The following is a 25971-nucleotide window of genomic DNA, read 5'->3' on the forward strand; positions in this document are numbered from 1 at the left end:
GACGGCGCTCCGCCCGCCCCGCGGGGCGGCCCCGACGTTCGGGCGGCGAGCGAGAGGCGGACCGCGGCGCCCGGCCCGGGGACAGTCGCGCCGTGCGGGCCGCAGCGCCCGCGCACCGGTCCGGTCGAGGGCCCGGAGCCCGGCCGAAGCCCGGCTCCGAGCCCCGCCGGCGGGCGCGGGCGCAGGGGTGGCACACGCCACACGACGGCCAAGGGAGGACGACCGCAGCCGGCCGGCAACCGCCCGCCCCCACCCGGGACGAGGGACCGCGACCGGGGCCGAGGCCCCGGCCCGGGCCCCACCCCCCGACCCGGGGAAAGGGCGAGCGACCGGGCAAAGGCGGAGGCCGACCTGCGCCACACATCGCACGAACGCCTGTCCGGGAGGGACCACCGGGCCGCGCTCGGGCGCACGCGCGCGCCGAACGGGGCAACGCCACGCGGGGAGGACGCGCTCTCCCCGACGCCGACGCCCGGGACGGACGCCTCCAGGGAGGGCCACGGCAGGCCCGGGAAGCGAGGCGCACCCGGGGGACGCGCCGACCCGGCTCGGAAGAGCGGGCCGGGAGAAGACGAGGGACCACGGGCGAGGCCGAGGCGACGGGGAAGGCGCGAGAAAGGCGGCCGGCGGGGAAGGGGACGCCACGGGACCCCTCGGGCGCAGCCGACCGCGGCCGGGACACACACGCGGGGGTCTCACCGCCGGCAGCCTCCGAGCGGGAAGGCGGCCCCGCGCGGCACCCGGAGCGGCACCCGGAGCGGCCGACCGGCCCTCGGCGCTCCCCGCGGCTCCCCCCCACCACCGCCGCAGTCGCGGCCGGTCCCCCGGCACCCTCTCTTCCCTCGCACGCGCGCCACAGGCCGACCCCCCCGAAACCCTCCGGGAAGCCCACCGGGCCCCACGCGGGGCGCCACCGACCCGGTCCCGAAGGCGCGCGCCGGGGGACGCGGACACCGGGCCAACCAGTGGCCGGCGGCGGCGCCCCCAACAAGGCGGTGCCGGGTTCGGTCCCAGACGGGGCCACCAACCGACGTCAAGCCGGTGAGCCGCTCGGGGAGAAGAGAGGATCGGCGGGCGGCGGGCGGGGAAGAGGGCACAGACGGGCAAGGGCACCCGGGAGCCCGCAGAGGCGGCGGCTCGGGGAGAAACCTCAGGCACGGCCGGGCCACCAGGAAAACACGGCCGCGGGATCCCACCGCCACAGACACGAGGGCGGTCCCGCGGCGCCCCGCCTGGGACGCCGGACGGCCCTCGGCCCCCACCGAGACCCGCCTCGCGAGCCCCGGGGTCCCGCCACCGGGGGCCCCAAAGCGACCGCAGCCACAAGCCCGACAACGCCAGCACCACCACCGCGCTCGTGATTCTCTCGTCCATCCTCCGGCCCGGTCCCGCTCCGGGAGACCGGCGCGCCCCCACCGTGGGACGCTTTCCCAGGGCCAGGCGGCCCGACCCCGCGCCACGCAAACGCGGTCGTGGGCACCGGTCACGACTCGGCACACGGGAGCGGACGGAGAGCCGACTCGCGGCGGAGGGGGTCACGCGCCGGACGGAACGCCGCGCGCGCACACCCACCGCCCGCCGGCCGCCACGTCCCAACCCGCTGGGACGCCAGGGCCCGGCCCGGCGGGATCCTCCCCCGACTCAGAAGGGGGAGGCGCGGGCCACACAGTAGGCGACGAGCCGCGCTCGGCCACCACGGCGGTGGCCGGCGGAAACCCTCGCTCTCCCCCGCGAACCCCGTCGAGGGGGAAGGGGAGGAGGGTCCTCTGCGAGCGAGTCGCTACGGCAGCGCTCCCATCACGGAGGCAGAGACAGAGGCGGCAGTCCGGGGGATCCGGTACCCCAAGGCACGCCTCTCGGATCGCTAGAGAAGGCTTTCTCACCGAGGGTGGGTCACACTCCCCCACACGCCAGCCGCCCCTCCTCGGGCCCGCAGAGGCGCCGAGGGACGCCTGGGGAAGGGAGGGGGCCTGCAGTACGAGGAAACACCTGCGTGCGGCCACCTTGAGCGTCCGCGGTCAGGGCGGGGGCCCGGCCGGTGCGCGCGTGCGCGCAACCCCACGAGGCCCCCCCGTCCACCCGCCTCCTTCCTTCCGAGGCAAAGCACCCCCGAAGTCAACCCACACACTACCGGTCGGAGGCAGAACGGCAGCCCCTCGGCGGCCGGCCGGCGCACGCGCCACCGGCCCGAACCCACCGCGATCGCTCACACGGCCCGCGCGCACCCGCCAGAGGGGAGCACGGGACGTGCGCTCGCCGGACGCCCTTCCCCGCGTGGGAGGGGCGCGTCTCGTCTCCCTCGACCGCCTCGAACCCCACACCGACGAGCTCCCTCAGGACCCACGCGCGGACACCGCGGCGGCGACCGGAGGAGGGGGCGCTGGGGGCGGGAACGACACACCACCGCTCGGCCTCGGGCACCTGAGGGACAACCCGGAGCGCTCCAGGAGCACCGCAAAGGCCCAAGCGGAGCCGACGCTCGCGCACACCCCCCCGAGAGGGCAGCACGACGGGCCGGCGGGACGGCACCCCCCACCGCCGCGGAGGGGGGCCGCCCGCAAGTCCACAACCACTGGAGGCGACAGCGAGGGGTGCCTGCCGCGTCAGAGGACCCCGCCGACCCGCCCCGCGACGCAGAAGGCAGCGGGCGGGACGGCGAGGTCGGGCCGGGCTCCGCACCCCACACGCCTCCCCCACACGCGCCACCCGCAGGCGGGGAGAGGAGAGACGAGGGGACCCCGCGGGGCGGAGCGAGAAGAACGGTCCCGTTCGCCACGAACGTCCGCCCCTCGCCCGTCGCGGCTCGGACCCGGCCCGGGAGAGCACGACGTCACCACATCGATCACGAAGAGCCCCCCGGGAGCGGAGGTCGGCCGGCCGGCCGACGCCCTGCTCCGGGGAAGGGGCGGCGGACAACCCAGCGGAGACGAGAACGCCTGACACGCACGGCACGGAGCCAGCGGGGTGGGGTTGTCGCGGCCGCCCCGGGCGCCCGCAGCGGAGAGCGCACGGGGGCAGGGTGGCCCTCGCCGCCTTCCCCGCCGCCCCCAGGCGGGTCAGAGACCCGGACCCGGGCCGGCCCCGGGAGTCGGGACACGCCCGGGCGCGCGAGAGGACAGCAGGCCCGCGGGCCCCAGCAGGCGGCTCAAGCAGGAGCACGGCCGGCTAGCCGGGTCACCGGTAGGCCAGAGCCCCGCACGCATCCGGAGTCCCAACCTCTCCAGCGACAGGTCGCCAGAGGACAGCGTGTCAGCAATAACCCGGTGGCCCAAGATGCAGACTCGGAGTGAAAGATATACCTCCCCCGGGGCCGGGAGGTCGTGTCACCGACCACGCCGCCGGCCCAGGAAACGCGCGACACGGACACCTGTCCCCAAAAACGCCACCATCGCAGCCACACACGGAGCGCCCGGGGCCCTCTGGTCAACCCCGGGACACACGCGGGAGCAGCGCCGGGCCAGGGACGCCCTCCCGGCCGCCCGTGCCACACGCAGGGGGCCGGCCCGTGTCCCCAGAGCGGGAGCCGGAAGCATTTTCGGCCGGCCCCTCCTACGACCGGGACACACGAGGGACCGAAGGCCGGCCAGGCGCGACCTCTCGGGCCGCACGCGCGCTCAGGGAGCGCTCTCCGACTCCGCACGGGGACTCGCCAGAAAGGATCGCGGCAGAGGGACCGCGGCCCGGCCCGGGGACCGCTCCCCGGCACCCGGGGGACGGGGGCAGGACGGTCCCCGGCTCCCCACGGGGACTCGGAAACGAATTCGGCCGCCGCCTCAGACGGCCAGGATGAGCGCGGACGGACCCGCGACCGGGCCGGGAAGGGCGTCCCCAGCCTCCCGCGCCACGCGCGGCGGGTCCCCGCGGGTCGCGGCTCGGGCCTCGGGAGCTGCGGCGCGCTGGTCGACCGGCCCGGGCAGCCCCACGCCCGGCTCGGGCCCAGAAGCGCAGCGACAGCCTCTCCCCCACATAAACCTGCACGCCAGAGCTCTGACTCACAAGCGACGCGCCACAGCTCTGGCGCCACCGGGCCAGCCGGGCTGACGACCGCGGGCTTTCCGGAGCTCTGCACAGCTCACAGCGGGGACGGTCCCCTCCCTCGGCAGCTGCCACCGCAGCTCCGGAAGCCGAGAGCACGATCTAAAAGCGGCCGCCAGATGGAGCCCGACGACCGCCGCGAACGTCAGCGAGACAGATCCGGATGGCAGGCAGGGCGGCCCGTGGACCGCAAAAGCGAAACCGTGAGCCGAGAAGCTCTTCCCGAGGCCGAAAACGCAGCCCCTCTGCCCCAACCCCACACACACGGTGCCCAAAACGCGTCTCTGCCTCGACCGCGACAGAGTCAGAAGACAACCCACGGCGCGTGGGTGTTCGGAGATGCATCTCGGAAGCAGGGAGGGAGGGAGGGAGGGAGGGAGGGAGAAAGAACACACAAGGACTCGGTCGCGGGTCGCTGCAGACACACGGAGAGGCAAAATGCATAGGCTCTTCCGGAATCCACGCAGAGACAGACGGGGGGGGGGGGGGGGGGCGGGGAATGGGGAAAAGAGACAGATGGTGAAAGGGAAGGAGGGAGGGAAGGGAGCAGGGAGGGAGGGAGGGAGGAAGACAATGGAGAAAAGAGAATTTAAAAAACGTCGATACACAGAGAAAACTTTTGAAACACTCCATTTTTAAAAGACAGACGGAAAGGAAAGAAACATGAAAAAGAGAGAAAGAATGAGGAAAGAAACGAAGGAAAGAAGGGAAAAAGAAACAGAGAGGAAAGAAAACAGAAGGAGAGACAGGGAACGAAAGAGAAATAAAGCACGAAGGAGAAAAGATCAGAAAGAGAGAGAGAAGGAAAGGAAGAGAGGAAGAAAAACCTACAGAAGGAGAGAAAGGAAGAAAGGAAGGAAGAAAAACGTAAAGGAGAGGAAGAAAGAAAACAGAGATAAGTACGTACACTTGTTCATTTATAAACATAAATACAACACTTTTCGTACGTAAACGTAAACGTATTTCTCGACGATCGCTTCTCTGTAGAGCGATGTGTATTTATTTGTATCACAGAAACACCTACATCTATCATATAGAAGGATGTTTCTATACAATCGGTACGTGTTTACTACACACGAGAGTAGTAAATGCAAAGATATACGCATTGTCGTTTACATACAAATGTACAAAAATGTTCACATTAATAAACGTCAGTAAATACATGGAAAGGAAAGAAAGAAAAAAAACGAAATGAGTCAACAGGCCGGGCACGGTGGCTCACGCCCGTCATCCCAGCACTTCGAGAGGCCGAGGTGGGCGCATCACATGAGGTCGGGAGTCGGAGGCCAGCCTGACCAACACGGAGAGACACGGTGTGCCTACTAAAAACGCAAACATCAGCCAAGCCAGGCGTGGGGGTGCCTCCCTGTAATCCCCGCTAATCAGGAGGCTGAGGCAGGAGAAGCCCTCGAACCCGGGAGGCGGAAGGTGCGGTGAGCCAAGATCGCGCCATTGCACTCTAGCCGTGGAAACAAGAGTGAAACTCTGTCTCAAAAGGACGAAACAGAAAGAAAGAAAGAAAGAAAGAAAAGACAGAAAGCAAGCAAGCAAGAAAGCAAGCAAGAAAGCAAGCAAGAAAGCAAAAAAGCAGGAAAGAAAGAAAGAAAGAGAAAAGAAAGCAAGAAAGCAAGAAAAAAGAAAGCAAGAAAGAAAGAAAGAAAAAGAAAAGAAAGCAAGAAAGCAAGCAAGAAAGAAAAGAAAGCTAGAAAGAAAACAAAGCAAGAAAGAAAGCAGGAAAGAAAGCAAGAAAGCAAGAAAACAAGAAAGCAAGAAAGCAAGCAAGAAAGAAACAAAAGAAAGAAAGAAAGCAAGAAAACAAGAAAGCACGAAAGCAAGCAAGCAAGCAAGCGAGAGAGCAAGAAAGAAAGAAGCAAAAGACAGAAAGCAAGAAAACAAGAAAGCACAAAAGCAAGCAAGAAAGCAAGAAAACCAGAAAGCAAGAAAGCAAGAAAGCAAGAAAGAAAAAGAAAAGAAAGCAAGAAAGCAAGCAAGAAAGAAAAGAAAGCAAGAAAGAAACAAAAGAAAGAAAGAAAGCAAGAAAACAAGAAAGCACGAAAGCAAGCAAGCAAGCAAGAAAACAAGACAGCACGAAAGCAAGCAAGAAAGCAAGAAAACAAGAAAGAAAAAGAAAGGAAAGCAAGAAAGCAAGCAAGCAAGAAAGAAAAGAAAGCAAGAAAGCAAGAAAACAAGCAAGCAAGAAAGCAAGCAAGAAAGAAACAAAAGAAAGAAAGAAAACAAGAAAGCAAGAAAGCACGAAAGCAAGCAAGCAAGCAAGCGAGAGAGAGAGAGAGAGAGAGAGAGAGAGGCTGGGCGCTGAAAGCAAGCAAGCAAGCAAGCAAGCAAGAAAGCAAGAAAACAAGAAAGCAAGCAAGCAAGAAAGCAAGAAAGAAAAAGAAAGGAAAGCCAGAAAGCAAGCAAGCAAGAAAGAAAAGAAAGCAAGAAAGCAAGAAAACAAGCAAGCAAGAAAGCAAGCAAGAAAGAAACAAAAGAAAGAAAGAAAACAAGGAAGCAAGAAAGCACGAAAGCAAGCAAGCAAGCAAGCGAGAGAGAGAGAGAGAGAGAGAGAGAGAGAGAGAGAGAGAGAGAGACAGAGAGAGAGAGAGGCTGGGCGCTGTGGCTCACCCCTGTCATCCCAGCACTTTGGGAGGCCAAGGCAGGCGGACCACCTGAGGTTGGGAGTTGGAGACCAGCCTGACCAACATGGAAAAACACCGTCTCTACTAAAAGTACAAACATCAGCCAGGCACGGTGGCCCATGCCTGTAATCCCAGCTAATCAGGAGGCCGAGGCAGGAGAATCGCTTGAACCTGGGAGGCGGAGGGTGCGGTGAGCCGAGATCGCGCCATTGCCCTCTAGCCTGGGCAACAAGAGTGAAACTCTGTCTCAAAAAAAAAAAAAAAAGGAAGAAGAAGAAGAAAGAAAGAAAGAAAGAAAGAAAGAAAGAAAGAAAGAAAGAAAGGCAAGGCCAGGCAAGGCCAGGCAAGGCAAATCTACCTGCTTTCACTACATCTGGGGAGAATCGGGAAAGTCCCCAACAACAACAAGGCCTAAAGTGGAGCTGCCATCTGTCAAACCCGAGCGGAAGAGTCCACGCGGGTTAAAGACACGAAGAAAGACAAGGAAACCATCGACCGAGGAGAAGAACAATCTGGCCCAGCCAGGGTCTGTCTCCTGAGGTTGTCTGGGCAACCAGGGAATGGGACGGAGGGAGGGCGGGCCTCCGAGACTCCGTCTCGAAACAGAAATCATGAGAATAAAATAAAAGTAAGTTAAAAAAAAGAAATCACGCATAATTCCTAACGTGTTTGATGCCTCGAAAGGCGAGAGGCGTACGTACGTGGATGTCACGGTGGGGTTGTTTTTTGTTGTTGTTGTTGTTGTTGTTGTTGTTGTTGTTTTTTCTTTTTCCCCGGAAACTCACTTTTTAATTATTTTGTTGCATTTCATTTTCATTTTCATTTTGTTTTCAAGTCCAGGGTCGCAAGCATGGCAATACCCCTTCTCTACTAAGGTACAAAAATTAGCGGGGCGTTATTGCTGGTGACTGTAATCCCAGCCACTCAGGAGGATTAGACTGGAGAATCGCTTCAACCCGGGAGATATTTGCTGCAGTGAAACGAGTGTGCACCACTGCATTCCAGCCTGGGTGGCTGACCGAGAGTCCTCCTTAAAAAAAAAAAAAACAAAAAAGACACAAGAAAGAACAGACCAAAATACTCCATTGTTTCAGAACGTTTCCCCAGAAGACCCCAAACCCCCTGAGTCAGGTCAAGGAGGTGGTGCTTTATTTTACTTCTCTCTCTCTCTTTCTCTCTCTCTCTCTTTCTTCCCTGTTATTTATTTTCGAAGCATACATGTGCAAGATTGTTTCATAGGTAAACTTCTGAGTAGGGGGTTCAGTTTGCCGATGATTTCCTCACCCGGATTCTCAGCGCAGTACCCCACAGTTTTTGTGTTTTGCTCGTTTTGCTTTGTCCTGAAGCTGTCTGTCCTTCCACACCTCCTCCCTCAAGTAGGCTCCTGTGTCTCTCCTCCTCCTAGTTCTTCCCATGCATTCTCATTATTTAGTTCCCACTTATGGGTGAGAACACGCGGTATATAGATGATTGTTGCTTTCATCTTCGGTGGTGGTGATGAAAGAGGCATGACACTACATCGACCCTTAGGACGCTCCCCTCCATCCCCACCCTACACCCCCTCCCCACGCACACCGTCTTTCCTGAACCCCGTCCTGAAACCCAACAAACTAAGAAAGACAGAAATTAAAGTAAGAGTTCTGCCACCAAGGCGGTGGAGGGGGGGAATCTCAAAGGGTGAGCAAGCGATGGGGTTCGGGGGATGTCATGGCCTAGGTAGCAAAAATAGTGGACCGACTTTCCAGCCCCCCCCCCACACTCCCTAATCCTCAGCCATCACTTTGGAGTTCATCCAAGGAAGGCTGGTCTCAGGGACTACAGACCTAACCTCTCTGGATTTCTATAGGATAAGATGTTATGGCTCACGCCTTTAATCTCAGCACTTTGGGTGGTCAAGTTGGGTGGTACGCCTCAGGTTGGGTGTTCTAGACCAGCCTGACCATTATGGAGCTACCTAGTCTCTATGAAAAAAAAAAAAAAAAAAGCCAGGCCTGGCGGTGTTTGCCTGTGGTTTCAGCTACTCGAAAAGGTGAAGACTGGAAAATCTCTTGAACACAGGCGGCAGAGGTTGCGGTGAGCTGAGGTCGCGCCACTGAACTCCAGCCTGGGCAATAAGAGCGAAACTCCACCTGAAAGAGAAAAAAAAAAAAGAAAAGAAAAGAAAAGAAAGAAGATTTTATGAAGTACAGTTTATATCAATCGGCTCTCACTGTACCTTGAGAGATTCCGAAAATCGCTACTTAATGACAGAAGAAAACACCAGCTAACAGGTTTTCGGGAAAATACACATCTTCCTAAAATCGGTAAAATCTACTTCAACTGAAAAGAGATAAGTAAAGTAAAAACTACAAACAAAACAAAACGTAAAAACAAACACAGACCAAAGCATCGCTTGTGGAAATATTATGGAAGCAAATTCTCACATTTTAGAAAGCGTTTCTATGTTGGGCAAATACCAATAAGGCCCAGGGAAGATCTGTGAAATGTGGCAGCGTGCACCATTTTGAGGGCTGAAATCTGTCTGGGTCTCTGCTTTCATCACAGCTCTTTTTTTTGGGCGGGCGGATACCTGCAGTTCATGAGTTCAAGAGCAGTCTGGGCAACATAGCAAAATTCTGACTACTGGCAACATAGCAAAATTCTGACTACTAAAAAGGCGAATGTTAGCTGGGTATGGTGTCACACTGATTTATGTTCCAAGAGGAAGCATCACAAATACCCGCGGTCCGCAGTCAATAAATGAAGTGAGTTTACAAGTTTGTAGTGTCATTGCTGCCTCGAAAGGCAAGAGGCATATGTTTGTGTCACTGTGGGTTTCTATTTTTTCTTGGAAACTCACTTATTTTTAATTACTTTTTTTTTTTAGATGGAGTCTGACTGTGTCACCCAAGCTGGAATCCAGTGGCATGATCTGGGCTGACTGCAATCTCCGTCTTCCGGCTTCAACAGATTCTACTACCTCAGCATATCGAGTAGCTGGGACTAGAGGTGCGTGCCACCACACCTGGTTAATTTTTGTATTCTTCGTACAGACAGAGTTTGACTAAGTTGGCCAGGCTGGTCTCAAACTCCTGACCTCGTAATCCTCCCACCTCCACCTAGCAAACTGCTGAGATGACAGTAGTGACCCACTGCACCCAGCCTACTGGTTTATTTTTAAAAATAGCAATTTGGGTCAGGCGCACTGTGTCTCGCCTCTCTATATCAACCAACATTCTTTCTCGAATCTGATGACCTGGGACCTCCCAGCACTTTGGGAGGCCAAGGCCACAGGATTCCTGGAAGTTGGAGTCCAAGACCAGCCTAGGCAACATGGTGAAACCCTGTCTTTACTAAAAAGGTAAAAGTTAGCTGGGTATGGTGGCACGTGCCTGTTATCCCAGCTACTCGAGAGGCTAAGGGAAGAGAATCGCTGGAACCTGGGAGGCGGCGGTTGCAGTGGCCCGACACTGCGCCATGGCCTGACCAACAGAACAAGACTCCATCTCAAATAAATTAATAAATACGTTAGTTAATCGAAAAGTATAAAAAGAAAACTGCAAGGACGTGGCGGGATTGCACGGGAATGCTTCTCTCATTCCTAAAGATCAGAGCAGAAACACAGTACCATCAGGTTGAGATATAGGCCGTTCTGAATCTCTTCTCACTGTGCTCAACTGACACCAAAGAAGGGCAGGTTTCCATGCCGCCCGTTCATCATCACCGCTCTCGTCAAGTATAATTGCGGAGTCATGACTACACAGAGATCTCTCAACCCACCAACTGCGTCCTTACTTTTATGAGTGCAGTTGAAAGAATAAACAGGGCATTTAGCGAAGTAATCATCATATGTTCTTTCGTCTCCCATGTCTCTCATGAAACCAATCAAATTCGTGGTCCACTTTTCCCCCACCCTTCGAACATCCACAGAGCACCAAAATAAAAGAGCAGTGAATGCATTTTACGCGACAAGGAGGAAAAACAACAAAGTGAAAGTCACAGAGGCTCGTGATACACAGGGAGATACAGAATAAGGAGAATTTTCCAAAATCCACACTATGACAGACAGACAGAGGGACGGAAAGAAACAAATGAAGAAAAGAGAAAGAGTAAGGAAGATCAAGAAAAAGAAAATAGACAGAGATGTAAAGGGAAGAAAGATGAAAAAGAAAACCGAAAGACATAGAAACAGAAAAAAAAAAAAGAATGAGAAATGAGAGAAAAAAGGGAGGAAGAAAAAGAGAGAGAAGAAAAAGAAAAGACAGAAAGAAAGAGAAAGAAAAAAGAGAAAAAATGAAGGAAATAAAAAAGAGGGCAGGGCATCGTGGCTCACACCTATAATCCCAGCACTTTGGGAGGCTGAGGTGGAAGAATTGCTAGAGCCTAGGACTTTGAGACCAGCCCTGGCAACACAGTGAGACCCCGTCTCTACTGAAAAAGAAAAGAAAAGAAAAAAATCCGGGCATCGTGATGGCAGGAGCCTGTGGTCCCAGATCCTTTGGAGCCTGAGTTGAGAACATCGCTTGGGCTCGGGAGGTGGAGGCTGCAGCGGGCCTTGGTCAGACAAATGCTCTGCAGTCTGTTTCCCAGGCTGTCTTGAACTCCCAAGCTCTAGCGAACTGCCCTCCTCAGCCTCCGAAATTGCAGCCGCCACAACCAACGGTCCTGAAGGTGTCATTGACAGATTTTACTATACAGGGTGTTTCGCCATATTTCGAATTTCAACCCAGGAATTTGAAGCTGCAGTGACCCAAAGTCGCACCACTGCACTGCACTCTGGGTGATAGAGGAAGACTCCATCTCTAAATAATTACATAAATAATAAAAACAATAACAATAACGACAAACAATAATACAAAGAAATAATAACAAACAGCAGTAATAATAAACAAACTCGTGGGAGTGAAAAACTATAAAAGGTAATTTAGATCACAATTAATTGCAGTTTATTTCAAGGAATTTTTTTCTTTAACCTGTCTCTCTTACCTTCTGAAACACTCAGACTGGAGGGCAAGGCATGATCACGGCTCGCTTCAGCTTCGACATCACAGAATTAAGTGACTCCTGTAGTCTCAGCCACTTGGAAGGCTGAGATAGGAAGATCACCTGAGGGAGCCCTGGAAAGTCGAGGCGGCTGTGAGCCGATATTACATTCTTACACTCCAACCTGCCTCAAAAACTACAAATAAATAAAAGGTAAATGTAAAACAACAGCAACTTCACTGTGTAGAAAGAGGAGCAAGAAAAATAAAAGAAAAACAAAACGAAGAGAAACTGAAAGTACTGTGGAAACAGTTGGAGAGGAAGAAACAACTCAAGGAAAAAGCGACACCTAGTGAATGCGGGCGGTACTGCTGCTGACCAAAGTTATCTGGTCTACCTTAGAAATCCCAAGTTGACGGTCAAGTCCAACGCTTGCCGCGGACATCAGGTGGCCACGGCGACCCGACACCTGAGGACTGGGGCCTTAGGCCCTGGTCCCTGGTCTTCCAGACAGAGAAGCCCGCGGCCTTGTCAACTGGATGTCGCTTGCCTCCCGCAGTCAGTTGATTCGCGGGCTGATCGGGAAGCCAAATGCCAGCATCTAATCGACAGGGTCCACCCTAAAGACCAAATGTGGTGCTCGCGGAGGGAAGCGATCAGACGCAGTTGGAACCTTATCACACAGAACCGGCCCAGGTTTGAGGCCGTCTAACTTGGCAGACCTGCCAGCCATTTCCCTGCAGTCCACTGGTTAACCCGGGCAGAGAAGAGGAGTAAAGACACAAGGGTAGTGACTAGCTAGTCTTTCATCCCAGCACCCCTGGGGCGGGGAGAGGGACTGTGACCCAAACAGCCACCCACGGGCATCGCGCGAACACTACTCAGACAAGGACTGCAGGGGCAAAACCTCTGACACCCGCGCCTCAGCCATTCGCACGAGGCTCGAAGAATCCGGTCCCAACTCGTGGAGGAATTCCCAGCGGGGTGGGAGAAAGAAGCTCAATCAGAGAGGTGGAACATCGAGCAGGGGCGCCAACCCTACCTCGCAACCCCCAGCGCTGCATCTTGGAAAGCCCGCTGTTGGGGAAGGACCCCTCCCAAATGCACGGCCAACGCCAACGTTATCTCGCGAGAGACAGCCCTGCATGCCCTGGGGCTCCGGGGCGGGGGGCCTGAGCAGGCCCCGGAACTAAGTCCCCGGGGGCAAAAGGAAGGAAGAAGGAAGGTAGAGGTCCAGGGCTGAATTATACAGAACACGCCACAACGCTAGGTTTCCCGCACACTGGTTGAGAGACCCTTGTGTGGAGGGCTGACTTTCAATAGGTTGCAGTGAGGGAGTTGCTCTGCTCCATAGGAAACCCTGACCCAGAAGCAGGGCGTTTACGAATAGTTTAGTATCAGATTACCCATAAGCATGTTCTGTGACGGGCCAGGGAGCAAACCCCTTTCTGGCCGCACCCCGTTTTTTAGGATGAGGGGCTCTCCGCACCGGAGCCAGGTCTTGGCGCACAGCGGGGCGGAGCGTCCGGCCGGTGGCAAAGGCTGGGGACTGGCTATCTGAGGCCAACCGAGTCTTGCCAGCGCTGCTGCATCTTTTCTACTGGGCGGGATTCTGACTTAGAGGCGTTCAGTCATAATCCCACAGATGGTAGCTTCGCCCCATTGGTTCCTCAGCCAAGCACATACACCAAATGTGTGAAACTTTGATTCCTCTCATACTCAGCAGGATTACCATGGTAGCAACACATGGGCAACAACACATGGAGAACACACGCAGTAAAACTAACCTGTCTCACATGGGTCTAACCACGATGCTTTCCAGGGAATGCATTCCGCTTTTAGGTGAATCCATTCCACTTTGCCTTGCCCTTCACAAAGAAAAGAGAACTCGATGGCCAAAGTGGCTCACGCCTGTAATCCCGGCACATTGAGAGGCTGAGGCCGACGGATCACCTGATGGCAGGAGTTCGAGTCCAGCGTGGCCAACATGGTTAAACCCTGTCTCTATGAAAATACAAAAATTAGCTGGGCATAATAGCGGGTGCCTGTTATCCCAGCTCCTCGGTAGGCTGAGGCAGGAGAATCGCTTGAAACCAGGAAGCGGATGTTGCAGTGAGCCGAGATCGCTCCATGGGGCTCCATCCTGAGCCTCTAAGCGAGACTCCAGCTCAAAAAAGAAAAAAAAAAAAAAAAAAAAGAAACGAGAACTCTCTCTAGGGCTCCCATCTGCTTTTGCTGAATCAGAGACTGTGATTGCCGGCAAAGGTTGAGGGGAGGGCGCAGGGGAAAAAAGGGGGAGGAGCAAAGGCTGCAGGCACAATAGCTCACTCTGGAACGTTTCCAAGTTTAGTGGGGACAATTTTGAAACAAGCTGACTCTGGAAATTACACAGAATTCATAGTATTATTGCTTTTTTGAAGGGTGAGCGGTTCATGATTTTTTTTCTCAGCATTTATTCATTTACTTGTAGTAAGTGCATTTAGTTTCATACAGTTTACATACAACTGGTTTGACTGTATCTGCAGAGATTTAGGATAGGTTTCTTAATGATAAGTCCTAGGGTGGAGCTACAATGCACTTTCCGTTGTGAACCCTGAAAACTTGAGAGAGGTCTCAGTTAATTTAGAAAGTTTACGTAACCAAGGTTCAGGACGCATACCCGTGACAGCCTCAGAGGGTTCTGAGGACATGTGCCTAAGGTAAACAGAGAACATTATCGTTTTATACATTCTAGGGAGACATAAGACATCAATCAAAGTATGCAAGATGAACATTGGTTCGGTCTGCAAAGGCGGGACAACTTAGCAAACGCGGGAAGACTGAAAGTGAGGAGGGGACTTCCTGGTCACAGGTAGTTAAGAGACAAATGGTTGCATTCTTTGGAGTTTCTAATTAGCCTCTCCAAAGGAGGCAATCAAATATGCATTTATCGCTTGAAACCAGGAGGCGAATGTTGCAGTGAGCCGAGATCGCTCCATTGGGCTCCAGCTTGAGCATCTGAGCGAGACTCCATCTTAAAAAAGAAAAAAAAAAAAAAAAAGAAAAGAGCAGAGGAGGGACTTTGAATAGAATGGGAGGTTGGCCTTAAACTGTTGCCAGCTTCACTTTTCCCTTTACTTTAGTGATTTGGAAGCCCCAAGATTTGTTTTTCTTTCACACACACAATTTTTAAAACCTAGGTAGAAGTGTTCATGCTTACTAAAAAAAAAAAAAAGGAACATAGAAAAACAAATGATAGGCCAGGTGCCCTGGCTTATTCCTGTAATCCCAGCACTTTAAGAGGCTGAGGTGGGTGGATCATCCGAAGTCAGGACTTCGAGACCAGACTGGCCAACATGGCGACATAACGTCCCTACTAAAAAAACAAAAATTAGCTTGGAGTAGAGGCAGGCACATGTAATACCAGCTAGTGGGGAGGCTGAGGCAGGAGAATCGCTTGAATCCAAGAGGCAGAGGTTGCAGTGAGCCGAGATGGCGCCATTGCACTTCAACCTGGGCTACAGGAGCGCAACTGTCTCTGTCTCTAAATAAATAAAGAAATAAGCATTCCCAGCCAGGGTGGAGGTTTCCTAGGCAACAAGGCATTGGGGGAGGGACGGAAGGAGTGCCTCTGAGATCAGGGTGGGGCCCGAGAGAAACCAGTTTTCCCTGGCTGTGCGCGGGCGGCCAGAAGTTTTGGTGTGATGCCTCCATTTTCAATAACAGTGACCGCTAGGTGACGCCAAATGACAACCGAACGAAGTTCCAGCCTGGAATGAGTGGGGTCACTGGTTTAGGGGTGAAAGGAAGGAGAAAGAGATGGAGGCACATGGGGTCGCCGGTCTTCTGATCTCTCTTGGATTACGTTTCCGGGCCCGAGACACCCTCCCAGACAATCCCCGCAGCTCTTCAACCAGTGTCCCTGGGGAAAAGATTATCAGTTCTCAGAAAACATTCAGACAGACATTCAAACATTCAAACATTCTCAGAAAACATTCAAACATTCAAACATGCGCTCACGTGAGCACATGATAAGTATACAAGTTTATATGTGATAGTGAGCTTTCTTTTGCAAAACGTCTTCGTGATGGATTTCACTACATAGTATTGTTGAAAACATCAAATTATAGGAGTGAGCACAGTGGCTCAAGCCTGTAATCCCAGGACTTCTGACGACCAAGGTGGGAGGCTGGATAGAGGACAGGAGCTTGAGACTAACCTAGGCAACACATCGAGAGAGATTACCACTACTTCAAAATATTGCCCAGCATTGTGGCACATGCCTATATTTTCAGCTACTCGGGAAGCTGAGGCAGGAGGATTGCTTAAGCCCAGGATTCAACGTAGCAGTGAGTGAGCTGTGCAAAGGCGACCAGAGTTTTTTTGTTCTCTACAGCTTACATTTTCAATAATGGTTGCCGCTAGTTGTCGCCCAAAGACAACTAAAACACGTGTCATCCTGGAATACGTGGGATCCCTGATGAAGGGGTGGGTGAGGAAGTGGGAGGGGACGGAGGCACACGGGGTCGCCCATTTTCTCATGATTCCCGTTGGACAACGTTTCTGGGTGCAGAGCATCTTCCCACAAAGTCCCCAAAACGATTCAACCAGAGCTCCTGAAAAAAACAGTCGCACTCTCTGCCCATCAGATCATCCGGAATTTCCATTTATCCATTGAGAAGAATGCTCCATTGGAGTTTGGCGCAGGTTACGGTTAGAGGCAGGGGCTGCCTCAGACAGAAGTCTAGTCTACAGAGTTTCACATTAGACCCTAGGTTCAATCTCTCACAAACTCAGAGTAGCAATATCTGTCACAGTAGAATGAAGTGCATGAAATGCGTGCTCCGAAGAAAGCGTGTTTCACATAGATGATTTGCACACTTCTTCTTGTCCCTAGGCCAGTTGTTTCTTCCAAAATACCCATTAATCAGTCGTTCACCCTCTAGTGAACCAGGTAGGAATCCTGTTCTATGAAACCTGGAGTTTCAATATTTGACATCATCAGAAGAACATGAATGCTATCCTAGCCTGGTAGCAATAAGGTACCATTTCTCAGAAAACACGCACCTATGCACACAAGCAAGCATGTATACACACATGCCCGCAACATATCTATACAATTTTACGCTGTGATAGTGAGCTTTCTTTCCCTAGATAACTTCGTAATAGCTTTCACTACATAGTATTGTTTAAAATATCAAATTATAGGTGCTGGGTGTGGTGGTTTGACTCTAGTCAAAGCACTTTGCAGGCAAAGCTTGGTGAATCGCTTGAGGTGGGGAGTGTGAGAACAGCCTGGAAAACACAGCAAAATCTAATCTCTACTAAAAATGACACAAAATTAACTAGGCGTTGTGGGGTGCACCTATAGTCTCAGCTACTTAAGAGGTTGAGGCAAGGATTGCTTAAGACCAGGAGTTTGAGATACTATGATACTCACTCCCGCAACACTGCTGTGGCCCTTGAATTGGCTACATGACCAATGACATGGAAGGAACATGATTACATAATTCCTGGCAAAAAAAAATTAGAAAAACTTTTGTGGATAAACCTCTCACTGGGTAAATTACATAAAGATATGTCTGTTCTATATGAATCCCTGCTAAGGGGTAGCCGTATCAGAGCAGGATTTTGATAATGTTGTGGACAGAATGTCTTGTTCCGTGAGTATGGGTCATTCTTACTTTCCTGTCACCCCCATCATCACCCAATGGGCTTATAAACAAGGTGAATATAGTAGCAGAAATAGAAGCAATGCACGGGCTAAGCAACATGAACTTTGAATCCCAAAGGCCAGTCTGGCTACAGTCAGTTCTGAATGTTTAATTTGACAGCAGCACAGATCTACACTGAGTCTTTGATATGACATCGTTTCCAGGGTGATCCACCAGGCAACTGGTAGTAAATTTATTACGTTGAATAACTTTTATAATATAGGCGGCAACAGTTTGTACTCACTGGAGTAGGCTCTTACTATGGATGCAAATTTGCTTTCCCTGGGTGGAATTCTGCCAAAACTACCCTCCATGGACTCACAGAATCCCTCATCCATCCCTATGATATTCCACTTAGCATTGCTCAGACCAAGAAACTCACTTCACAGCCAAAGTGTAGCAGTGTGCTCATCTTCACGGATGTCAGTGGACTTACCATGCTTTCCATTATCCGGAAGCAACTGGATTAATAGAATGATAGGTTTGTGAGCACTTCCAGCCACCCTAACACCTATATCTCCCTGTGCACCCTAAGGGACTCCACAGAATGGTGAATTAGATACATATATCCAAAGGAACTACATACATTTGTGTTCCCCCATCCAAACCTCCAATCTTATGTAGTTTAATATTTAAAGTTGCTGAAGTTAGCTGTAGACAAAGGACAAAAATTAGAAATGCAGAGGGAATGGGCTCCTCAATGTGGGTAAAGGAGAGACTTACAAGACCTGCTTAATGTGGCTTTTTGCAGTCTTTTTGCTGCTCACAGCTGAACCACATGAACTTCTAGTGTTTTGGACTCATCCAAGCCTCAACATTAGCTTTAAGAGCTCCTTGATCTTTCCAGCAGGAGAAAAATGAACATGCAAAGCTCTCAGTTTCACTGTTATAATCCTCTCAAGGATCAGTATCATTAGAAGACAGCAGAGTCTTGATCTCTTGTTTCACCAAACTAACCACTTGGCCGAGAGAATTTGCTGTTGGTCCTGGGGGAACTTCTCATATCCCTTGCAAGCTCTTCAAGTATTTGTTCCTTTTCCCCTTTCAGAAAGTTGTGTTTATCTCAGCATGCCATTCTCATCTCCAAAATTAAATAATTGTGAAGTATCTAAGATTTTATAGTATTTGTAAACCAACATATTAACCTTCCATTTTCATCGATGCTGGTAGAAGGTATGAGACACTGAAGTATGAAAAAAAATACCTACTATTTACTGCTTACCTGGAGGCAAAAGCCTCATATTTGTATTAGTTCTCCTTGTCCATACTACATTTTTTAGAAGGATTTCAGAAGGCTCAGATGGACATTGTACATGGGGAAGATTTGTGTCACAGCTGAGCAGACTCAAGACTAAGAAACCTCAATCTTTTTAAAGTAGGTTACATGGAAACCTGTGCAACCTTTGCGTTACAGAGAAAAATTGTCTTTATTATATTGATTGAGTAATTTATCTACCATTCACCTGAAGAGAAAAACTACTACCCTTTTTCCAGGTTATTTGTGTACAAAAATCTTTGAAAAATAGCCTGGAACAGGACAGGTATGTGATGTAAGACACAACAAAACAACAAAATCTAAGAGACTTGTGGAGAACTACATCTCAGTAGCATGCATCTTTTCCATGAAATGTTGCACTAAGCAATCCTGTGATTAAAAAAAATCCATTGAAGACTTTCGACATGAAGACTAACCTCGGTTGTTTTGTGTTGTGGGATTGGTCAAGTGATTCTCCAGTGTCAGCCTCCAAAGTAGCTGGGAATACAGGCTCCCAAGACCACGCTCAGCTTATTTTTGTATTTTTAGTAGAGGCGGGGTTTTACCATATTGGCCAGACTGGTCTCAAACTCCTGATCTGAGGTGGTCCGCCTGCCTTGTCCTCACAAAGTGCTACGAATATAGGCATGAGCCTCCGTGCCCGGCCCCAGAAATGAAAGTTCTGCTGCGCAGTAATGTAATTCTGACAGATAAATAACAGGTGAGAGTAAGTGAAAATCTAACACAATTCAACATTTTTACATATTTAGACATTGAAATTGGTTAGCTTATTGGAAAAAGTTAAATGACTATTAATATATACAGCGTATTTATTCTGAATGAATTGCTAATCTAGATTTGAGAGATGAAATAATTATTTTTACAACACAGAAACATAAACTGCATTTCCGTATACAATGAGCATTTTGACAGTAAATTAAGAAAACAATTGTTCGCAACAACATTAAAATAATATAATTCTTACCAATAAATTTAATAAGGAGGTAAATATCTTGTACAATAAAAAATACAGGATCAGAATATTTATGAAAAAAACTAAAAAGGACTTAAATAACTGGCAACAAATTCCATGTTCCTGAACCGGAAGATTTAATGAAGTTAAGATGACATACCACTACCCAAAGGAGTGTACAGATGTACTGTAATCCCAAGTTTCCATTTTTCCAACTTTTCTTCTCCAAAAGGAAAATAGCTCATTTAAAACTTCATATGGAATTTGAACATCCTCTGAATGTACAGAATAATCTTGAAATGAAGGACAAAATTAGGTGGCTCACAATTTTATATTTGAAAACATAAAAAGCTACTGTAATTATAACAGTTTGATAGTGGCATAAGAACAATTGTGGAGATCAAATAAATAAAATAGATACTCCAAAAAACCCTTGCATAAATTATTGATTGTCTTTTTAAAAGTGTGCCTTAATCATTATGTAAAGACAGTTTGTTACACAAGAAATGCTGGGAAAACAAGTCCACATTTAAACCAGTAAAGTTGAATCTTTATCACATTCCAAGTAGAAAAATTAAATAAAAATTGATTAAAGATGTAAAAACAAGTGTTAAACTTTAGTGGTTTCTAATAGTTGTTTTTATTTACGTGGGGACAGTACTAACATGAACAACTTTATACGCACAAACTAGAAAACTTTAAAGAAATGGATAGATTCCTAGATATACACACTCTCCCAAGATTAAGCCAGGAAGACAATGATTTCCTGAACAGACCAGTAAAAAGCTCTGATATTAAATAGGTAATAAGTAGCTTGCCAATCAAAAAAATAAAAGCCCTGGACTTTATGGACTTACAGCCAAATTCTACCAAATGTACAAAGAAGAGCTGGTACAATTCCTACAGAGACTATACCCAAAAATTGAGGAGGAGGGTTTTCTCCCCAACTCCTTCTATGAGGACAGCATCATCTTGACACTAAAACATGGCAGAGACACAACAAAAACACAAAAAATTAGCCGGGCTTGGTAGCAGACACCTGTAGTCCCAGCTACTTGGGAGGCTGAAGAAAGAGAATGGCGTGAACTCAGGAGGCGGAGCTTGCATGAAGCAGAGATCGCGCCAGTGCAATCCACTCCAGCCTGGGCAACAGAAGGAGACTCCGTCCAAAAAAAAAGGAAGGAAAGAAAACTTCAGGCCAATGTTCTTGACGAACATCAATACAAAAGTTCTCAACAAAATATTTGCAAAGCAAATCCAGCAGCACATCAAACAGGTAATCCGTCATGATCAAGTAGTCTTCCTCCTTAGGACGCAAGGTTGGTCCATCATGTGCAAATCAATAAATGTAATACATTACATAAACGGAAGTAAAAACAAAAAAAAAAGATTATCTCAATAGACGCAGAAAATAATAAAAGCCGTCTATAACAATCCCACAGCCAACAATCTGTTGAATGGGCAAAAGCCGGGAACATTATTTTTGAAAACCAGTAGAAGGCAAGAATGCCCTCTCTCGCCATTTCTATTCAACTTAGTATTGAAAGTACTGACCAGAGCAATCAGGCTAGAGAAAGAAATCCGAAGAACATCCAAATAGGAAGAGAGAAAGCCAAACAATTTCTGTTTGCAGATAACATAATTCTCTATCTAGAAAACCCTGTAGTTTCAGCGACAAAGCTTCTTTAGTTAACAAACAGCTTCAGCAAAGTTTCAAGATACTAAATCAATGGGCAAAGATCACTAACATTTCTCTACACCAACGATAGCCACACTGACAGCAAAATCAGAAGGCCATCCCATTCACAATTGCCACTAAAATAACAAAATATCTGGAAATGCAGCTCACCAGGGAGGTGAAAGAGCTCTACAATGAGAATTACAAAACACGGCTCAAAGAAGTCAGAGAAGATACAAACAAATGGAAAATCATCCCATGCTCATGGATAGGAAGATCCAATATGACTAAAATGGCTATACTTCACAAAGCAATTTACAGATTTAATACTATTTCCATCAAACTGCCAATGAAATTTTTTACGGAGCTAGAAAAAACTATTTGAAAACTCATATAGGCCAGGGGCTGTGGCTCAACACCTGTAATCCCAGCACTCTGGGAGGCCAAGGGGTGCGGGTGATGAGGTCAGGAGATCGAGACCATCCTGGCCAACATGGCGAAACTCCTTCTCTACTAAAAATACAAAAAATAGCTGGGCGTAATGGCAGCGCTTGTAATCCCAGCTACTTGGAAGGCTGAGGCAGGAGAATCCCTTGAACGTGTATATAATATATGTGTGTATATTATATATATATATATATTTATTATACTTTAAGTTCTAGGGTACATGTGTACAAGGTGCAGTTTTGTTACATATGTACACATGTGCCATATTGGTGTGCTGCACCCATTAACTCATCATTTATATTAGGTGTATCTCCCAATGCTATCCCTCCCCCCTCCCCCCACCCCACAACAGTCCCCAGTGTGTAATGTTACCCTTCCTGTGTCCAAGTGGTCTCATTGTTCAATTCCCACCTATGAGCGAGAACATGCGGTGTTTGGTTTTTTGTCCTTGTGATAGTTTGCTGAGAATGATTTTTTCCAGCTTCATCCAAGTCCCTACAAAGGACATGAACTCATCATTTTTTTATGGCTGCATAGTATTCCACCGTGTATATGTGCCACATTTTCTTGATCCAGTCTATCATTCTTGGACATTTGGGTTGGTTCCAAGTCTTTGCTATTGTGAGTAGTGCCACAATAAACATACGTGTGCGTGTGCCTTTATAGCAGCACCTAGCATGTCTTTTTTTATTTTCTTAGATTGTGAGTTTCTTTCAGACTAGGACTCTGCTGAGTCAGCTCTCTGTCCTCCCTGTAGTCCTTATCACAGTGCTTGGCTATGACAGATGGTTAATAAATATTTGAGAAACACAGTAAATCCATATGAGTGACACAATGTTACGGAAAACTGTGGTCGTTCAACAAATTCTATTCTCCCATTTATTAGGGACACAGCAGAATTACATTTCTTAGCCTCTTTTGCATTAGATGTGGAAACGTGACCAGTTACTGTTAATGGTTGTAGAGTGAGATGGATGTGAGTCACTTTAAGATGAGTCCATCAAGTCTTCCCACATGCATTTCTTAAAGTACTTTCTTTTCAGGGGACTGAACACAAACGACAACCACGACTCATGGATGATGAAGACAAATAATGAAAGAACTTTGAGTTTCTGAATGACCACATGGAGAGGAGGTGCCTTTTCAATTTGGCCACCGAACAACTCTGTGATGTGTGCTAAAAAGTGCTGTTAATCTACTGCAAATTAGGGATGTGGTGGTATTTGACATTTCAGCATAACCTAAAACATGCACTTAAAAACCTATTCACTGAATTAATTTAAAAGGCATTTTTATAGTACACTTAAGATGACAAACGTTAAGGTGGTCTTGCAATTTTTACCCTTCCATTTTGACCGTACTATGTTATATTAGAGAACTTGAGCCACATAAATTATCAGTTTTTATTGCGTCTATTTGATTCTTCTCTCTTTTCTTCTTTACTAGTCTTGCTAGCAGTCTATCAATTTTGTTGATCGTTTCAAAAACCAGCTCCTGTATTCATTGATTTTTTGAAGGGTTTTTTATGTCTCTATTTCTTTCAGTTCTGCTCTGATCTTAGTTATTTCTTGCCTTCTGCTAGCTTTTGAATGTGTTTGCTCTTGCTTCTCTAGTTCTTTTAATTGTGATGTTAGGGTGTCAATTTTAGATCTTCTCTGCTTTCTCTTGTGGGCCTTTAGTGCTATAAATTTCCCTCTAAACGCTGCTTTGAATGTGTCCCATAGATTCTGGTATGTTGTGTCTTTGTTCTCGTTGCTTTCAAAGAACATCTTTATTTCTGCCTTCATTTCGTTATGTACCCAGTAGTCATTCAGGAGCAGGTTGTTCAGTTTCCATGTAGTTTAGCGGTTTTGAGTGAGTTTCTTAATCCTGAGTTCCAGTTTGATTGCAGTGTGGTCTGAGAGAGAGGTTTTTATAATTTCTGTTCTTTTACAATTTGCTGAGGAGTGCTTTACTTCCAAATATGTGGTCAATTTTGGAATAAGTGCGGTGTGGTGCTGAGAGGAATGTGTATTCTGTTGATTTGGGGTGGAGAGTTCTGTAGATGTCTATTAGGTCTGCTTGGTGCAGAGCTGAGTTCAATTCCTGGATATCCTTGTTAACTATCTGTCTCGTTGATATGTCTAATGTTGACAATGGGGTGTTAAAATCTCCCATTATTATTATGTGGGAGTCTAAGTCTCTTTCTAGGTCTCTAAGGACTTGCTTTATGAATCTGTGTGCTCCTATATTGGGTGCATATATATTCGGGATAATTAGCTCTTCTTATTGCATTGATCCCTTTATCATTATGTAATGGACTTCTTTGTCTCTTTTGATCTTTATTGTTTTAAAGTCTGTTTTACCAGACACTAGGATTGTAACCCCTGCCTTTTTCTGTTTTCCATTTGCTTGGTAGATCTTCCTCCATCCCTTTATTTTGAATCTATGTGTGTCTCTGCACGTGAGATGCATTTCCTGAATACAGAACACTGATGGGTCTTGACTCTTTATCCAATTTGCCAGTCTGTGTCTTTTAATTGGAGCATTTAGTCCATTTACTTTTAAGGTTAATATTGTTATGTGTGCATTTGATCCTGTCATTATGATGTTAGCTGGTTATTTTGCTCGTTAGTTGATGCAGTTTCTTCCTAGCCTCCATGGTCTTTACAACTTGGCATGTTTTTGCAGTGGCTGGTACCGGTTGTTCCTTTCCGTGTTTAGTGCTTCCTTCAGGAGCTCTTTTAGGGCAGGCCTGGTGGTGACAAAATCTCTCATCGTTTGCTTGTCTGTAAAGGATTTAATTTCTCCTTCACTTATGAAGCTTAGTTTGACTGAATAAGAAATTCTGGATTGAAAATTCTTTTCTTTAAGAATGTTGAATATTGTCCCCCACTCTTCTGGCTTGTAGAGTTTCTGCCGAGAGATCAGCTGTTAGTCTGATGGGCTTCCCTTTGTGGGTAACCCGACCTTTCTCTCTGGCTGCCCTTAACATTTTTTCCTTCATTTCAACTTTTGTTAATCTGACAATTATGTGTCTTGGAGTTGCTCTTCTCGAGGATTATCTTTGTGGTGTTCTCTGTATTTCCTGAATTTGAATGTCACCCTCCCTTGCTAGATTGGGGAAGTTCTCATGGATAATATCCCTCAGAGTGTTTTCCAACTTGCTTCCATTCTCCTCATCACTTTCAGGTACACCAATCAGATGTAGATTTGGTCTTTTCACACAGTCCCATATTTCTTGGAGGTTTTTTCATTTCTTTTTATTCTTTTCTCTCTAAACTTCTTTTCTCATTTCATTTCATTCATTTGATCTTCCATCACTGACACCCTTTCTTCCAGTTCATCGAATTGGCTACTGAGGCTTGTGCATTCATCAGGTACTTCTCGTACATTGGTTTTCAGCTCCATCAGGTCCTTTACGAACTTCTCTGCATTGGTTATTCTAGTTAGCTATTCATCTAATTTTTTTAAAGGTTTTTCACTTCTTTGGCATGGGTTCGAACTTCCTCCTTTAGCTCGGAGTAGTTTGATCGTCTGAAGCCTTCTTCTCTCAATTCGTCAAAGTCTTTCTCTGTCCAGCTTTGTTCCATTGCTGGTGAGGAGCTGTGTTCCTTTGGAGGCGGAGAGGTGCTCTGATTTTTAGAATTTTCCATTTTTCTGCTCTGTTTTTCCCCCATCTTTGTAGTTTTCTCTCCTTTGGTCTTTGATGATTATGATGTACAGATGGGATTTTGTTGTGGATGTACTTTCTGTTTGTTAGTTTTCCTTCTAACAGTCAGAACCCTCAGCTGCAGGTCTGTTGGAGTTTGCTGGAGGTCCACTCCAGACCCTGTTTGCCTGGGTATCAGCAGTGGAGGCTGCAGAACAGCGGATATTGGTGAAAAGCAAATATTGCTGCCTGATTGTTCCTCTGGAAATTTTGTCTCAGAGGAGTACCCGGCCGTGTGAGGTGTCAGTCTGCCCCTACTGGGGATGCTTCCCAGTTAGGCTACTCGGGGGTCAGGGACCCACTTGAGGAGGCAGTCTGTCTGTTCTCAGATCTCCAGCTGTATGCTGGGATAACCACTACTCTCTTCAAAGCTGTCAGACAGGGACATATAAGTCTGCAGAGGATTCTGCTGCCGTTTGTTTGGCTATTCCCTGCTCCCAGAGGTGGAGTCTACAGAGTCAGGCAGGCTTCCTTGAGTTGCAGTTGGCTCCACCCAGTTACAGCTTCCTGGCTGCTTTGTTTATCTACTCAAGCCACGGCAATGGCGGGCGCCCCTCCCCCAGCCTTGTTGTTGCCTTGCAGTTTGATCTCAGACTGCTGT

The 25971-nt window shown here is 48.9% G+C and overlaps 1 long non-coding RNA gene across 2 annotated transcripts; it reads right to left on the bottom strand.

Moving 5' to 3' along the window:
* Positions 1 to 7737: 7737 nt before the first annotated feature.
* On the bottom strand, positions 7738 to 13891 carry LOC129138290 (uncharacterized). 2 transcript variants are annotated; one of them, XR_010154511.1, is made up of 4 exons: positions 13587 to 13891; positions 13421 to 13501; positions 11637 to 11767; positions 7738 to 8800 (listed from the first exon to the last, which is right to left on the bottom strand). It is a non-coding gene; the product is annotated as an uncharacterized LOC129138290 (long non-coding RNA). The 2 variants fall into 2 exon arrangements; XR_008541471.2 differs by lacking the exons at positions 13421 to 13501; positions 13587 to 13891 and having other exon boundaries at positions 11637 to 11937.
* Between the last annotated feature and the right edge of the window lie 12080 nt (positions 13892 to 25971).

Source organism: Pan troglodytes, chromosome 22, assembly GCF_028858775.2.
Source record: "Pan troglodytes isolate AG18354 chromosome 22, NHGRI_mPanTro3-v2.0_pri, whole genome shotgun sequence".
NCBI lineage: Eukaryota > Metazoa > Chordata > Mammalia > Primates > Hominidae > Pan > Pan troglodytes.